We start from the raw sequence: 17,192 nt of genomic DNA on the forward strand, positions 1-17,192 counted from the left end.
CAAACCTGAAAGAACTACAGCAGGTATTAGCCTACCAGGTTAAAAGGGAACTCAGTGGGTCTGCCCTACAAATACCTTGCAAGCTAATCATCTCTTTCTTTTGTGTGGACTTTGCAGTCTTAAGATTATTCAGTAATCACCTGGTGAGATGTAATGCATGGATTTGGCCCAAATGTGGTAAATAGGCTAGGAAAAGAAATCCAGTGTGCTTTACTTGTTGGACAAAAGGCAGCGGCTTTCCTGACAGCTTGAGTGGATCAAAGATTGGGCAAACATTCAGGATGCTGCCCAAGATCAAAGTTGGTGGGATGAGGGGGGAAAAATGAAGCACACATTTTAAAAGGGGTTAAAAGACTCCTAAGTTCTTTGTTTGTCAAGAGATAGTGTGAAATTCATCAAAGAGCTCATTACCGTCCAATGCACAGAGCTGTTGCGAGATGTCAGCTTGTAAGGGCTCCCAGAGTTTCCCAGAACTCTCTGCCTCTGGATCCTATTGGTGGAATGTGGGCTGAAGTAATGAATGTCACTTCTGGGTGGAGGTGATGAAGAACAGTGTGCCTTCAACTTCCTCCTCTCTGTTTTCCAACTGCATTAGCAACAACAACAGCTACAACAAAAACTCAGAAGAAACAAACAATCTCCACCCCCTTTGTTTTCTTTTGAAAACAAAGAAACTCAAACAAAAAAATTACTTTAATTCCTTAGGAAATGACAGAGCTAGGTGATGAAAGGAATAGTCCAGGCTCAGCAAATCAGAAACACCATATTCTGTCATCACATGCGCAAGAAACAAACCTTTTCTTGTGTTCAGTCACTAAAATATAGAGAAACGTTATTAGAGCGGCCCGAATTACCCTCACCAATACAATGTCTAAATGTGAATCTTCTTTATTTCATAAAGAACAGATGTTGTGCTGTGCAGTCAATTATCCACTGTCATTGGAATTTGGCATCATGACTACATTAACGAAATCCACAGGGAAACATGAAACTTCATTTTACCACGAGGATGTTGGTAACAAAGTAATATGGGGAGGAAAGTCATACGGTACCATTAATTCAATTTCTCATGCTCACACACTCTCTGTTCTAGCTAAGATGCAGTGCTAGGAGCTGGATTTACCCTCTTAACTGAAATACACACAAAAAGAGAAAAAAGACATAAAACAAATTTTGAAGATATTAATTTTTTAGGCCAACAAGTAGGGAGAGCTTGGAGAGAGAACTTTGCTTCAGTTAATAGGACCTGGATGGAGAGACACACGCAGAGACGCCGAGAGAGCTCCGGACATCTGCAAAAGGTTTCCCAGAAGCATGCACCAGAGTTGTGATTGCCACATGTATGTACAGAAACTATCAAAAGGCAGAAAAAGAACAATTCAATAGGATTAGAGGTAACAGAGCCAGGTGCACATAGGCCTTGGAATGGCATCTTCCCACTACTCAGACTGGAAAACCTCATAATTTAAGGAATATTCAGTAAAAGTCTCAGAAGTGTCTCCCCTAGGTCATGGGGAATAAACCTTAAAGTAAATACATTTCTGGTCATTCCTAACAGGTCTTAAAAGCAACATCAGAAAGAATGAAATTATTTTTAGCATCATCACAGCATTCGAAAACAAAGCTGGAGAGTATTAGAAGTCCTCTGAGATAAATAGAAGACAAATAGAAAACAAATAGCAAGATGACAAACTTAAACCCAACAATATCAATACTCAGTAGTGAAAGGAAGCTAAGTGGTTACATTAAGACCAGGCAATGTGGATTCTAGAACACAGAATATTACCAGGGATAAAGAAGATCAATTCATAATGATAAAGGGGTCCATTTATCAAAACAGCACAAGAGTCCCCAATGGTTAGGCACAAAATAACAGAACTACAAAATAATGAAGCATAATAATTAACAGAATAAGTAGATAGAAAAACATAAGAGTATACAGACATTTACAACACTGTCAACAAACTTGACTTAATTGACATTTATAGAACACTCCACTCAAAAATACTGCAAAGCACACACATCTACACACATATATACAGGTGTGTGTGTATATATATATATATATATATATATATATATATATATATCTTTTTTTTTCGGAGATGTGTACCTGGAATATTTACCGAGATAAGCCATGTTCTGGGCCACAAAACAAGCCACAATCCATTTAAAAGGATGCAGGTTCTGCAAATTAGAGATCAATTACAGAGAATTCTCTGGGAAAAAAAAAAATACTTATAAACTGAATAATGCACTGAGGAATAATCCAGGAGTCAAACGATAAATCACAAGGGAAGTTAAAACTGTTTTAAATGAAATGTTAATGAAAATACAAAGTATCACTGTTTGCGATGCCACTAAAGTAAGAGTTAAGGGAAAATTACAGCACAAAATGGTTGTATTAGAAAAAGAAGAACGATCTCAAATCAATGACCTCGGTTTCCACATTAAAAGAGTACAAGAAGTGAAAATTATACCCAAAGTAAGCTGAAGAAAGATAATGACAAAGATTGGCCTAAAAACAATAGCATAGAAAAAAGATAATACAGAAAATCAAATCAGACAAAAAATCTGATTCTATTAATAAAATTGATTCTAGTCAGACTGATTGGAAAAAGAGAGAAGATACAAATTACTTATATCAGAAAGGAGAGCAGTTCCATAACTGGAAATCTTAAAAATATTAAATGGACCATAACATAATATTATAAATATTTAATGTCAAGAAATTGATATTTTAAATGAAGGACACATATTGCAAATGCTCACATTAACACTGGAGAGAGTGGTGAGGTCACGGCTGTGCCTGCAATCCCGGCACTGTGGGAGGCCAGTGCTGGAGGGTTGCTTGAGCCCAGGAATTTGAGACCATCCTGGGTAACAGCAATATCTCATCTGTACAAAAACAGGAAAAAAAAATTTTAAAGATGAAAACTAGCCAGGGGAGATGGCTCACACCCATAGTCCCAGCTACTTGGGCAGCTGAGGCAGGAAGATCACTTCAGCCCAAGAGTTTGATGTTGTTGTGAGCTATGATGGCACCACTGTACTTTAGCCTGGGCAACAAAGAAGACCCTGTTTGAAAAAAATAAAGAAAGCGCCTAGGCTTATATGTATTGCAGAAATTGAATTTGTGGTGGAAAACAGCCATCTTACAATTAAACTCCAGGCCCAAATGGTTTCATTGGAAATTCTATGAAGTGTTTAAGAAAATAATACTAATTCCACACAAAGTCCAGAAAATTGAGGAGAAAAGACTTCCCACCTCATTCTATGAGGCTAGAATTACACTGATACTAAAACTAGGAGAGATAAAAGGTGTTATAAGAAAACTACAGAGCGGTAGCTCTTACGAATATAGATGCAAAACTTCTAAACCATATTTTAGGAAATCATATCCAATAACACATAAAAAGGATCCAATTATGACTATGTAAGTTTATCATCTAAGATATAAATTTATTTTCTAAGATTCTTATCTTCTAAGAATAAAAGGCTAGTTTAATATTCTAAAATTAATCAATATATTTGGGTGGTGCCTGTGGCTCAAAGGAGTAGGGCGCCAGCCCCATAGGCCGGTGGTGGCGGGTTCAAACCCAGCCCTGGCCAAAATCTGCAATAAATAAATAAATGAATAAAATATAATGTAACATGTTAACAAACTAAAAAAAGAAAAGCTAGTATCATCTCCACAGATGTAGAAAAATCAGTCAACAAAATCGGCACCCATTCCTGACAAATATTCTCGAAAACCAAGAGTAGAAGGCAAATTTATCAACCTGATAAAGAGTATCCATGAAAACTTTACAGATAAGAGCATACTTAATGATGAAAGACTGACAGCTTTCTCCCTAAGATCAGGAATAAGCCGAGGATTTCTTCCTTTGTACTAGCCTGTGCAATATAGCTAAAAGAATAAATAAAAAGCATCCAAGTTGAAAACAAAGAGATTAACCTGTCTTTATTTGTAGATGGCACGATCACAGATATAAAAAATTGGGTAGAATCTACAAAATTTATAAAACTAAAAAGCAAATGTTAAAGGAGTCCATAATGAGAGGTCAATATACAAAATCAAGTAGATGGTATTTTTATATACTAGACACAAATAGTACACTGAAAGCTGTAAAACATTAATGAGGATATTTTAAAAGATTAAATAAAGAGAGATACTTTTTCTATTGATCAGTACACTCAATATTGTTAAGAAGATTATTTTGCTCAAGTTAATCAATAAATTCAATGCAATCCCAAACATGGGCCAGGAGGTGATTTTGTCAAAATTGACAAGTTGATTCTAAAATGATATAGACATGAAAATTCTTAAAATAGGCTCAACACCTGTAGCTCAGCAGTTCCGGCGCCAGCCACGTGCACCAGGGCTGGCAGATTCAAACCCAGCCAGGGCCTGCTAAACAACAATTACAACTACAACAAAAAAAACTGCCAGGCGTTGTGGAGGGCACCTGTAGTCCCAGCTACATGGGAGTCTGAGTTGAGGCAAGAGAATCGCTGAAACCCAATAGTTTGAGGCTGCTGTGAACTGTGCTGCCAAGGCACTCTACCGAGAGTGACGTAGTGAGACTCTGTCTCAAATAAATAAAGAAAGAAAGAAAAGAAAATACTTAAGAAAGGCAAAGAAACAAAGTTAGATGATTTACATTATCTGACTTCAGTATTTATTACAAAGCTACATTAATTGACAGGGTGTGGTATTAGCACGAAGATAAACAAATATACAAATTGAACAGAACACAGTCTATCAATTGATCCACACATGCACTGGCAACAGATTTTTTCTCTTTTTTTCATTATGATGTTGCACCTGAATGTTTCTTTTTCTTTTCTTCTATATTTTCTTATCAATATATCATAGTTGTACATATTTGGGGGGCACATGTTATATTCTGATACACATATCTAATGTATAACAACCGAATCCGAGTAATTGTTTTACTTTTTTTAAAAATTTCACATTAATATGAGGGTACACACAATTAGTTCACTCTATTTGCATTTGTAAGGTGAAGCCCCAGTTGTGTTTTTTCCTTCAGCAGGAGCTGAGCTTTGTACCTGTGCTCTGCTCCCTCTGGGTGGGAACTTGCTGAACCCTGTCCCTGCAACCCCAGACTTCTTCTTTTTTTTTTTTTTTTTTAATTGGCAACAGTTTTTTTTCTTTTTTTTTGCAGTTTTTGGCAGGGGTTGGGTTTGAACCTGCTGCCTCCCATATATGGGGCTGGCGCCCTACTCCTTTGAGCCACAGGTGCCTCCCGGCAACAGGTTTTATAACAAAGTCTGTTCAACAACTTGTGCTGAAAAACTGGATTTTCCTATGCAAAATAATCAACTTCAAACCATAATCATATACAAAAATAAATTGAAATATGCTATAGATCTATTCATAAACTGTATAAAACTATAAAACATGTAGCTCAAAATGGTAGAGGAAAATCTTGAGACCTGGGATTAGGCAAAGATTTCTGAGACACCACACCAAACATATGATCCAGAAAAGGAAAAGTTTTTATTAAAACTAAAACTGCTTTTTTGAAAGCCTCTGCTAATAGAATGAAGTGATAAACCACAGCCTGGGAAAACTTTGCAAAGTATCCATCTCATAAAGTACTCTCTCTAGAATATATGAAGTATTCCCCAAACTGAACAACAAGGAAGCAACTACTCAGCAAAAAGGGGACAAAGATTTGAACAGACACTTTATCAAAAAAGACATATGGATGGCAAAGAAAAAAAAAAAACCTAAAGAGATAATTAAAATTGTTAATCATTAGGGAAATTTAAAATCAAAGCCACATGAGATATTACTGCACACATATTAGAATACCTAAAATTCAAAAGAAAGACAATACAGCCTGATGTGGATATAGAAGAACTGGAATTTTCATACAATACTGACGGGAGCATAAAATGGTAGTTACTTGGAAGAAGTTTTGTAGTTTCCCAAAAAGTTTCTCCACCCTATGATCCAGCCATTTCTCTTGGCACCCAAGCATCCCCCATACAATGGCTTATATATTAATTTTCATACAAGGTTACTTTTTTAATAGGTAAAATAACTGGCAGTAACCCAAGTTCCTATCAACAAGTAAAGGAACAAATTGCGGTATGCCTATGCTATGGAATACTACTTAGCACTGAAAAGGACTCAACTGATGTAGGCTATAATATGTATAAATGTCAAAATGATTATAAAAGTAAAAGAAGCCAACAGTGACTATATGAGACCTTTCTCACACACATTTTATAAAATATAAACTATCTCTATTAATAGGATGAAATTTTTGCTGGCATCAGAGATGTTGATAATGGGTTTTACAGGTACGTCAGAACTAATACTGTGCATTTTAATTGCATGCAGTTTATTTTATGCCAATTTTAGCACAAAATACTGCTAAAAATCATCTGTTTAAAATGTGTCCCATCATTCTACCCTCATGCTCTTATAGATAGATAGAAATTGTGGTAGTATTGCCACTTTATAAAAACAAAATCCATACTATGAGGAAGGCGCAGATAGAGGGGGATAGCAAAAAAAACAAACAAACAAAAAACAAAAAACCTGAAAATTTATAGAGTTACCTGTGTGCAAAGCATTTGATAATGCAACAGGGTTAAAATAAAAATGATTAAAATATGGATTATACTCTAAATCACAACCTTTATTAAAGTATTTTGCTGGTGGGTAAGTAAGAGTGAAATTGTATTCTATGGACAGTCTGTTCATATGACCACAATGGTACTCATCAAATTATAAGATAATCCTGTATTAACCTACAGGATTCCACACCAGACTCAGAAAGAACATCTCTGCCTCTCAGTGACTTGTTCACATAGTTAGCACCTCAATTAATAACAGGTATGGATTCCCTACCAACAAATGCACATGAATGTACGAATAAATATGTAAATTAGCAGACACATGCATACGAGTGCGAAAAAATAAATGAATAGACAGATTAGGACATACCGAGAATGAAACTATTATTTTCATATCAGGAGCACACACCATATCCTCTATTTGACTTTGGAATGCCTTTTTGAGGTTGTATTTAAACGTGGTTGTATCTAAATCAGTCCAAAATCATTCAAATAATAGAATTAAGTCAAATGATTAGATTTGACCTAGCAGAAAAAGGGTGTCTATTTTGTTCTTCATCCTCAATTTCTCTCCATAGACCTTTCTGACTGGGGTGAGGCAACAAGGTAATTTGAACTGCCCTTTTCATCCAAAGTGTGCTACCTTCTTGCTGATTATCTGAAATAAAAGACAAAGAATAAATGTGTTTTTGATATAAAAAACCAGTGTTTTCAGCTCTTGCGAGCCTGCAGGTTTACTCTAGATAAAGGGTAAAGTAGAGAAGTTTGCCATTTTGGTATTACTTTCAAAGTTCTTCATGGGTATTTTTAATCGTATACCTAAAGCAGAGGGTCTCAAAGCAGTTGTCTTAGGTACAGATTTAGGAAATTTATGCGTGTAAGTGGGATGTGAGACAGTGACCCCACAAACCTTTAGGGTTCCCTGGTGGCTTACCTAAAGCCCTGGAGCTACTCATATCCAGCCATCAGTCTCCCAGGAAGGTGACCCAAGACAGGGACTGATGGAGGCTTATGTGGGCATGGATGGTGAACACAGTGAGGAGCATTCACACCAAGGGGTCTGCTACAATGTGCTCCATATTCAACCCCCTGGACACAAACTTCTGCAGCAGCCACTTTCCATGTATGTGGAAGCACACTCACTTTTGCTGAGTGTGCAAAAAGGAGACTGCTGGGAGTTTCTAGAAGTCGCTCAGGGAGAACTGAAGGTGGTTACCAATATCTTTGTCTTCAAATAAAGAGAAGACAACTGCTGAGTGGCTGTCCAAAGTGGGTCGAAAATGGAGGCTCTAACATAGCCTGTGCTTTCTAGAAAACAGAGCACTAGCATTACTGAAACATACTTGTGAGAATGAGAAACTTAGATTAAATTTAATTTTACATACATTATCAGAAGACATCCCAATTTGTGTGTGTGTAAAAGAAAGAAAAAAATGTAGCTTTTTTTTTTTTTTTTCTTTGAGACAGGGTCTCTGTCATCCAGGATAAAATGCAATAGTGTCAACATAGCTCACTGCAGCCTCAAATTCCTGAGCTCAAGAGATCCTCCTCCTTCAGACTCCCGAGTCAGTGCGACTACAGGTGTGAGCCACCGCATGCGGCTCATTTTCCTGTTTTTTGTAAAGAGGGAATCTTTTTCTTGCTCAGACAGATCTTAAACTCCTGGTCTCAAGCAATCCTTCTGCCTTGGCCTCCCAAAGTGCTAGGATTATAGGCATGAGCCACCTCATGCCTGGCCCCAAAACTGCAGATTTAGTTTTCTTTAAAAAACAAACAAACAAACAAACAAAAAAACGATGGTAAATTTCCAAATGGTTGCAAAAAATGGTTAAGATTTTCTTACTGAATGTGACTATCAAAAGTTGGTATGTAATGTTAGTAAAGCATATTGAAAAGAAATGCAGGTGCGGGTTAAAGCATAAGATCTGATAGTAAAACTTGTGTTGATGGGAGTAAGAATAAACTTCTCATTCAAAACATTAAAAATATTATTTGAAAAGTTTTATGTAAGTTAAACATTTAGTACCTTCCCAAATACCCTAGGTGGTATTCTCATGAGACTGGTTTAATTTAAAAGAACTATAATCCCATTTTCACCAAGCTCCACTTAAGGCTTTTCCAGTTATCCCAGTGTGGCCTATAACTATTATTCACTCTTTATTCCATGAAATGAAAACAACATGCAGCTAGCCTAGAATATGAGAAACACATTAATATTCACAACTATACACTTTGCTACAGATTTGAAGAGGACAGAAACCAGAAAACACTCTGAGCCTGTTAATAAGGTAAATATACAGTTTAAGATTACATCTTCCCTAAACCACACAAACAAAAAATAAATGCCAGGATAATGATGAGATTTGAGATCTGTAATTTCATCTGGCAATGTAGCCCTCAGGGCCTCAGTCCCCAGTGTTTGAAGCATTCATTGCCGACCATGGAGCTTTTTGACAGAGTAGAAATTAATTTCATATATCTCATTGTTCTAAAACTTACTTACATTATAAATGACACATACAGAATCTAATGATTTATAAACATGGAATTGATAAGCTTGCCACTTACGTGTGACATCAAACTATTGCCCTGAGCCCACAGTAGCAATAGCAATGTGAATAACTCTGGTTAAAAAAAAAAAAATCCAGATTTACTGAATGTTTTTTTTTTTTTGTAATCATTCATTCTCTCTACTTATTTTTTTCTCTTTTTTTTTTTTTTTTGTGTGTGTGGTGGGTACAGGGATTAGGAGGAGGGTAGTGGTGTTATCCTATGAAGCTAAGCCAAAGTATTCTGTGTTAGAATAAGGCTTTTTTTTTTCCCCCCCACAGTTTTTGGCCGGATCTGGGTTTGAACCCACCATTTCTGGCATATGGGGCCAGCACCCTACTCCTTTGAACCACAGGCGCCGCCCTAGAATAAGGCTTATTGATTGATGATGAGATGAATGAGTCACAAGATTGGGAGTTAGTACAACTGGCTATTTCTGATTAAAAGCTCTTTACCTCATCTCTAAAAAAGAAAAATATTTGCATTGAATATTTATTGTATCCCCTGAACATTCTGTGATCCTGTAAATATACTACAGAATGCCAGCAGTAGTGATTTTAGTTATACCCTTTCCCCCCGAAAATAAGACATCCTCCGAAAATAAGACCTACTTACAGGAAAGATAAGATGTCCCCTGAAAATAAGAGCACACACTGTCTTATTTTCAGGGAAACAGGGTATATTCAAGGAAGGGGTAGAAAGGGGGTGAGTTTATATACTGAGCTATTTTGATTTTATGCCATGAAGAATAATAATGAGTAAACAGCAAATGCCTTGGGTGGGAATTCTACAGTGTGACGATCTATCAATAGATTTCCAAGTTTGGGGATTAGGAGGTAAGGTTGTTTATAATTTGCTATGTGCTCTACCTCTTATTATCTCCACTCCCCTTCATTTTTGTTCTTTCTTTTTTTTTTTTTTAAGTTTTTGGCCTGGGTCAGGTTTGAACCCATCACCTCCGGTATATGGGGCTGGCGCCAGACTCCTTTGAGCCACAGGCACCACCCTCCCCTTCATTTTTTTTTTTTTTACCAGAATTTTTAAGCTCTGAGCATCTCCCCTCCTCTCTCCACCACCTTGTGACTGAAGTCATTTTTGTCAATGGTGTCAAGACCTGCCTCTCTTAGGTGTCTTATTATTTTTAAATCCCCTATAAGCCTACCAGAGTGATCCATCTCTTTGCATATTAGTGCTCTAGGTACCTTCATCAAGCCAGCACATCTCTCTCAATTTCACTAGACTATAGAGCCTCAAACACAAGATCTAGGATCAGTGGGAGGCAAAGGTGCAGAGCTACAGTTGTCTTGGAAGAAACTGTATAGAATACCGCCAACTTTGACTTTGTGTGTTACTTCTGGATGAGCACATGATAAAATACCATACATGTGAATCTCATTTGTCAGATGTAGTTATTGGAGGAAAGTAGTTGATGGTAACTATGCCAAACCACATGGCAGTATAAAACATCTGATAAATGCAAGCAATTTCGGTTCAAAGCAGTCAATTAAGGGGAACAATGCAATTGTTTCACTTGATAATAATTCAAGATACATGATACGTTGTTTGCTAGAGACTCCATTGAAATGAGAGCTAAAAGGAGTTGAATGAAGGTGGAGGAATATTCATTGCTATAGAGGTCTTTTAGCTCCTAAATATGTGGGTGGCAGTGAAGTATAATGGTTAGGATGGTGTCTTTGAGGCCAGACAGCCTAATTTGTGCACTGGCTGAACAGATGGATAATTGTGTGATCATAGCCAAATTCCTAACTATTTTTCCCTTGCAGTGTTTTATCTGTAAAATGTTATTGGTACTTACTTCTTAAAAGATTTGTGGGGATTAAGATGGGCAAGAGGCATGCTGTCTACACAGTTGCTGCTTGATAAGTGGTACTGTGTTGATGATAATGACCTTCACAACAACAATAATGCCACCTGCCTATTTTTATGATTCTATTGTGATAATCCATAAATTACATGTCTTTGTTCTGATACCAGCAGAGTATCTCCTGGAAATTTCCCAATGGCTCACTAAAGACCGGCGTTCCCCCTAGCTCATTCAGAAAATATATCAGAATCAGAATAAGATTGAATTAAGATTGTTGAATTAAGACGACCACTTTCAGAACCATTCTCAGAAGCGTGCTTGCTTCTAGAAGGGATTGTCTACATTTCCTTCCCAGTGGGAGAGAATTTTCAGTGGATTCCAATCAGGATCATTCCCACACTGGTTGGAATTAACTAGCAGTTCAGGTATGCACGTATGTTTAGCTCAGTGTTCAAGGTTGTTTATTCCAGGCCTGCGTTCATTTGTGTCAAGATAAAACTGGGCCAGTGGATTGGTGCTTCCAGCTGAAGCTAAAAGGGATCTTTTCTCTAAGCACAAGAAGTCAGCTAAACTCAATTTGTAAGATGTTAAGGTTAATAATTTGCTTTCTTTCTCAAAGCACACCCTTCCCCAAAATTACCAAGATACTCTGCACCATTTAATCCTTCCCATTTACCATTCTTTTGAATGAGGTGAATTCTCCAATTGTAAAACAGGAGGAAAACATTTAATCAAAGAAGCAGCTAGAAGTGATTTACGATAATTGATATTTAATGGCTCAATCTCAAATCTTGTTTCAGTTCTCGTGTTCCATGAGAGATTTCTCAAGTTCTTGCTATGAATGTTTGGCAGGCGATGATAAATACCATGACTTCCTCTCTTCATACACTTCTTTCTGGGGTTTCATTATACCCTAAATAATATGAATCATGTTCATCATTCTTCATGGAGTAAAATATCAAAATGATTAAGAACTAATTGTAAGGAAATCATTACAGAGGTGAGTAAAGGTTTATGTTCAAAGATGTTCACCAGAGCGTTGTTTATAATTTGACAACAGTATAGACATCTAACAAGAAAAAAATTAAACTGTCTATGAGTCTAATAAGGGTAGGGAGAAATGTTATGTGTCTACTAATGTTATGGACGTCTATGTAACCATTAGAATAATGACATAGAAACTCATAGAATGTTGTGGAAAAGGGGTCTATAATGAAGGTCACAGCTGCTTCATGAGCTGGACACTGGAGAGTCCTCTAGGAGATTTCCAAAAAAGCACACTGGAAACAGAAAGCAAAACCTTTGCTTTTGAAATGTCCCACCACTGCCATCCATTGGTAAAGTTTAGTACCATGTCAGCTGGCTGAGGAAACCTCACGTAAAAGGCCCAGATCTGTTCCCATAGGGTGAGTAAAAAGGGTAAATTTAGAGCTGAGGGGCAACAAATAAAAAACTGTCATAAAGAGTATATGTTAAGTGCTCGCTTCGGCAACACATATACTAAAATTGGAACGATACAGAGAAGAATAGCATGGCCCCTGCGCAAGTTCAAATGCAAATTCATGAATTCCTATTATGTCCTAGAGACACGCAAATTCATGAAGCGTTCCATATTAAAAAAAAAAAAAGAAGAGTATATGTTAAAATGCTGCCAATCAATCTCCTTGGGTGGAAGATTGCAGGTTACTTTTCATTATTCCTGAGCATTGCCATATTTCTACGATATAAATGTAAACAATTGACTACCTTTGTCTAAAAATTAATAAAATAATCAACCACACAATAGCCTTAATATTAATTCAATAAATTTTACTTTACATTTAAATGCTCATGGAATAAAGCAGAAGCCCAAGTAGAACGTGGACTTTGCACATTTAAGGGCATAATCAATAAGTGTCACTCATTTTGTGAAATCAAGTAAAAGTGATCATTCAGTTATCCGTATCAATTTCTCCTCCATTCCATCGCCCACATACTCCAACCGAAGAAATAACGTGAATTAGGCTCTAGTTCTCCAAATCAACTACATTTAATATATTCTCTGGGGTTGGCGCTAGTGGTAATCAATGCAAGGTGAAAGAAGTTTGGAAGATGATCAGTGAACCACAGAGGACCACATTTACCCACTACTGGGCCTCTGAGAAGTTCTAAAACATTGAAATTCACTAAGTACCTTGAAGAGGGAGGGTTAGTTCATTGACCTTTTGCAACATAATTCTATTTGGAGAAAGATTGCCATCTATTTTTTTTTTTTCTCAAACAATGACATAAACACCACACAGGCAAAAATCTCAGATTTCTTCTTGAAAACTCCCCATCAAAACCTTCACCTGTATCTACTGGTTTTACCCTCCTAAGTATGTATCTAACCTGGACAAGTGTTACTTTTCCCTGGATATCATCCTCACATGGGCTGAATCATCTCCCACTTGCTCTGCTCTCTTCCACATCTGTTCTCCACTATTATGGTCTGTCAAGTATTTTCCAAAGATATGTCCAGTTTTACAACCGGAAATTAATATGAAGGCATTTGAATGACTATGCATTAATATTTGAATATCTTCCAGAGACATATGAATATTGATGCATAAACATTCAAATGCCTTCATATTCATTCTCAGTATCATAATATTTAAGACAAACTAACTTCAAATTATGATATGCTTTCTAGTTGGTTTTGTTTTCCAATGTTGTGCTCTCCTAATATAATTAAATCCCAGGAGGTCAGGAGGCATTGGTTATTGTAGCTTACTATTTTATCTGTGCCCAGCACAGTCCTAGCATAAAAATATTAAAACAATGCTTATCAAATGATGAATAAAAGAGTTGAATGAGCAAATATCACTGTGTGTCTCTTAGTAAACCAATTTCCTTATGAGTCATCCATCCATTCAACAGATATTTGTTGAATTCCTATCATGTCCTAGAGACCATGCTAGAAGTTTCAAGATCTTCCATCCCTTGTGAACAAATAATAGATTATAATCAGGCTAGGCCATTATCAGAGGGCAATCCTACCCTGGTTTTGTAGAATGGATCATGGTGCATGCTGGCAAACAGAAGAATGATCTTCCAGTACTCAGAGCATGTTTGTTAGTCATTCATTGAAACTAGCTTTGCTCTGAAAGCTCCTTTAATTCCCTTACTATCCCATCCTTGCCCTTGTTCAACTTTTCACCTCGACTGTATTGGTTCTTTCTTTATATAATCACTTAGATGGGAAAAAAAAAATGTTTGCCAAGTCTGTATTTCCTGCCATATTGGTAAAATAAAGATTTTTTAAGAGATGGTTACCCTTCTGGCTTACTCTTCACTATAGAAGAGCATCAAGATCTAATTACCACTTTAGCACAGTTTTTTACCTGAGTCTGAGAATGACTGGCAGTGTTTCTGTTTCTCTTTTCTAAAAAAGACATATTTGGTAACAGGTGGCTTGTCTGATTACAAAACAGGCGTTAGGCACAGAGTTGATCTTTATTCTTCCAAGAAGAGGACTAAAACTCCAGGTTTGAAGTTGCAGGTCATGGCTTGCCGTTAGCCTTGTTTCTCTTTTAGTTTGATTTAAACAAGTTGCAAGGTGCATTGTCTATCAATGTCCTCCTGTGTTTCAAATAAAATAGGGGATGAAGATGGCAGTGACTCTGCATACATTTTTCCACTTTAAAATTCAGTAGCTGGCTTTCGTCTTAAAGTCAGCAGCCTCCTTTGGATTTAACACTGCTTATGCTGCTCTGCGTATATGCTGTGTGGCTCGTACACAGCTGCAATAGGCTTAGGGTCCAGTTAAAGCCTCACAGTGATCCTGTTTTAGCAACCCAACAAAGAAACCCTCCTTTGATTAAGTCAAGGTGAAGGAATATGTTTTGGGGCAACGACAGGAGCCTACAACAAAGCAGCATCTCTCTCGCAAGCACTGTAATACAATTGTAAAAGCGTTTTGTTTTTAATGACTGTTGCTTTTCATCCTTTCTTCCTGTAGTTTATGAAATGCCACCTTATTTCAAATGTGATTTAAGGAAATGTTTGTCCTCATTCTTTCTTCATTCATTCCCTCCCTCCTTTCCTATCTACCTTATAAAAAAATAAGCAAAAAACAAGCCAAAACTCTCTAGATGATTTATAAAAAAGCTACATCTGGAAAGCAGTATGTGACTTCTTGCTACAAGGACTACGATACTTAGTAACTGATCATTAAAGCTGTAAAAAAGTTAGTGACTTACTTAGAGCCATCTTTTATTTTAAATATCCCTTACTGTATTAGTAATGATTTTTCCTTTTTTATCCCCAAATCATGTGTATAAATCTAAAGGAAAAAAGCAATTTTATTGCTCCAAATTATTTCAATAAGTATCCTCAATCTGTGGGAGAATCTTGAACTATTTTCTGCTTCAAACTCCAGAAGACCCACACTCACATAATCCTTACCAACCTTTTACAAATAGACCAAGAGCCTCTGTCAAAGCTACTGGATCAGAATAATTAATGGATACAACAAATAAAAAGCAGGATAAAGATTTAGGACTAAGAACATCCTCAAAGGAAAAGCTTAATTGTATGTCCCCTGTAGGGAAAATATCCATTATGTTTCATTTAAGATATTTTTGGGATAATAACACAGGTACATGTTAATATATCTGGCAATTGATTTAAAAAAGAAAATTTTAGTGATGGAATATAACACTCAGATAGAGAGCACGAGTTGCAGTATTTGATTCTTTATCAGGAGTAATTTTATTAAGGTTCATTTTCACTTCTTATTCTTCCAAACCCAATCTTGCCATCACATCTGGGATGCTATCCCAACACCTGTCCCCCTACCCGAGCTACACTATTCCCTTATATTGCTTTTATCTCATTGCATCATAATCACTTACTTAATCAAGTTTCTACTTCACTAGAATATGAGTTCCTTGGAGGCAGAAACTCTGTTTTATTAAGTTGGAATCCCCAAAGTTAAGTGCATTTATTTGTTTCCCACAAATGCAAGGTCAGACAATTAAGTTCTTGAACACATCCTAGAAAAAGTGCTGCATACCTCCTTGCTAAATATCACTACAGGCGGTCACCAGATGGCCAAAGGAGTACTCTGAAGGTGACCATCGTGATATTCAGCAATGAGATACGTAGCACTTTTTCCAGGATGAACTCACAGACTTAATTATCTAACCTTGTATGTGTCAAATGTCTACTTTCTTCCAGGTGTGTGCGCTGTGTACAAGGGGAAGTTCAAAAAGAGATATGATCCTTGAGCTTGTTGAGTTTAGAGTTCAACTCAGAACCTAGTAAATACACAAGTAAACACTCCAAGGATAATTATCCAGTCATATAATTTCTATAGCATACCAGAGGATGGTATCACAACATTAAACAATCTGGGGTAGTTTCTTAGGCTGTAAGGCCTCTCTCCATATACTTTGGATTATGGGATGCTCTGCAGAGCCTTCGGGCTGAGGGAAAAGAGTTTCTGAGTTAGGAGGACTCAGCAGAAATTAATGTAATATTGAAGAAAAAGACTGTACAGCAGCATGATAAAAAGTGGGGACATATTAGTCTTCCAGAAGATTCCATAGAGCAAAGACATGAATGGAGCCTGATGTTTGCCATCCTCTCAATCTTGTAGGTCATTCTTCCTGTTTCCACCCTTTCTTCTTTCACCCAAGGCAGACATTACTAATCAATCATGACACTCTCCCCCACTAAGGAAGGCAAAGTCTTGAACTCTTTCTGAATTTTCCCATTAAGAGGGTTTCTGGTAGCCATTACCAGTCATTAAATAAAGGCCCTCAAGATGCTACTGTCTTGTCCTTCCTAAGTTTATTACCACTTTTTACTTAATGAAGGAAAATTTGATATGTGTTTGAGTGAGACAAAAGCTTAATGTGAATTGAGCTGATTCATGTAAAGCACTCCACAATATAAATGGACATGAGGGCTGGCTCACTGTGCTGAGCTGATAGGACTGACTATGGTGATGGTGGGAGTAATGAGGATGGGAGAGAATGGGGCATCCCGGGAACCAGGGAGAGTTCACTTTTGAGGCTACTCCTGAAAGCAAAAAAAATATTACTGGAAGAGAAGCATAGAGCACCTTTTATTATAACAACTCTGTAGTTTTTACTTGGGCCAGTAGCTGGTATATTCTCAAAAATCTAGAAAAAGAAGTACTTTTACAGTCAAGAAAACAGAATGCACATAGAAA

The 17,192-nt window shown here is 36.9% G+C and overlaps 1 protein-coding gene and 1 non-coding gene across 5 annotated transcripts in view; one reads left to right on the forward strand and one right to left on the reverse strand.

Moving 5' to 3' along the window:
- The window catches only part of GRM7 (glutamate metabotropic receptor 7), a 988,889-nt gene that overhangs the window by 894,849 nt on the left and 76,848 nt on the right, over positions 1 to 17,192 (reverse strand). The window lies entirely within an intron of this gene.
- LOC128592945 (U6 spliceosomal RNA) lies at positions 12,470 to 12,575 on the forward strand. Its single transcript, XR_008382150.1, has one exon. It is a non-coding gene; the product is annotated as a U6 spliceosomal RNA (small nuclear RNA).

This window comes from Nycticebus coucang, chromosome 8 (genome assembly GCF_027406575.1).
Source record: "Nycticebus coucang isolate mNycCou1 chromosome 8, mNycCou1.pri, whole genome shotgun sequence".
Lineage (NCBI taxonomy): Eukaryota > Metazoa > Chordata > Mammalia > Primates > Lorisidae > Nycticebus > Nycticebus coucang.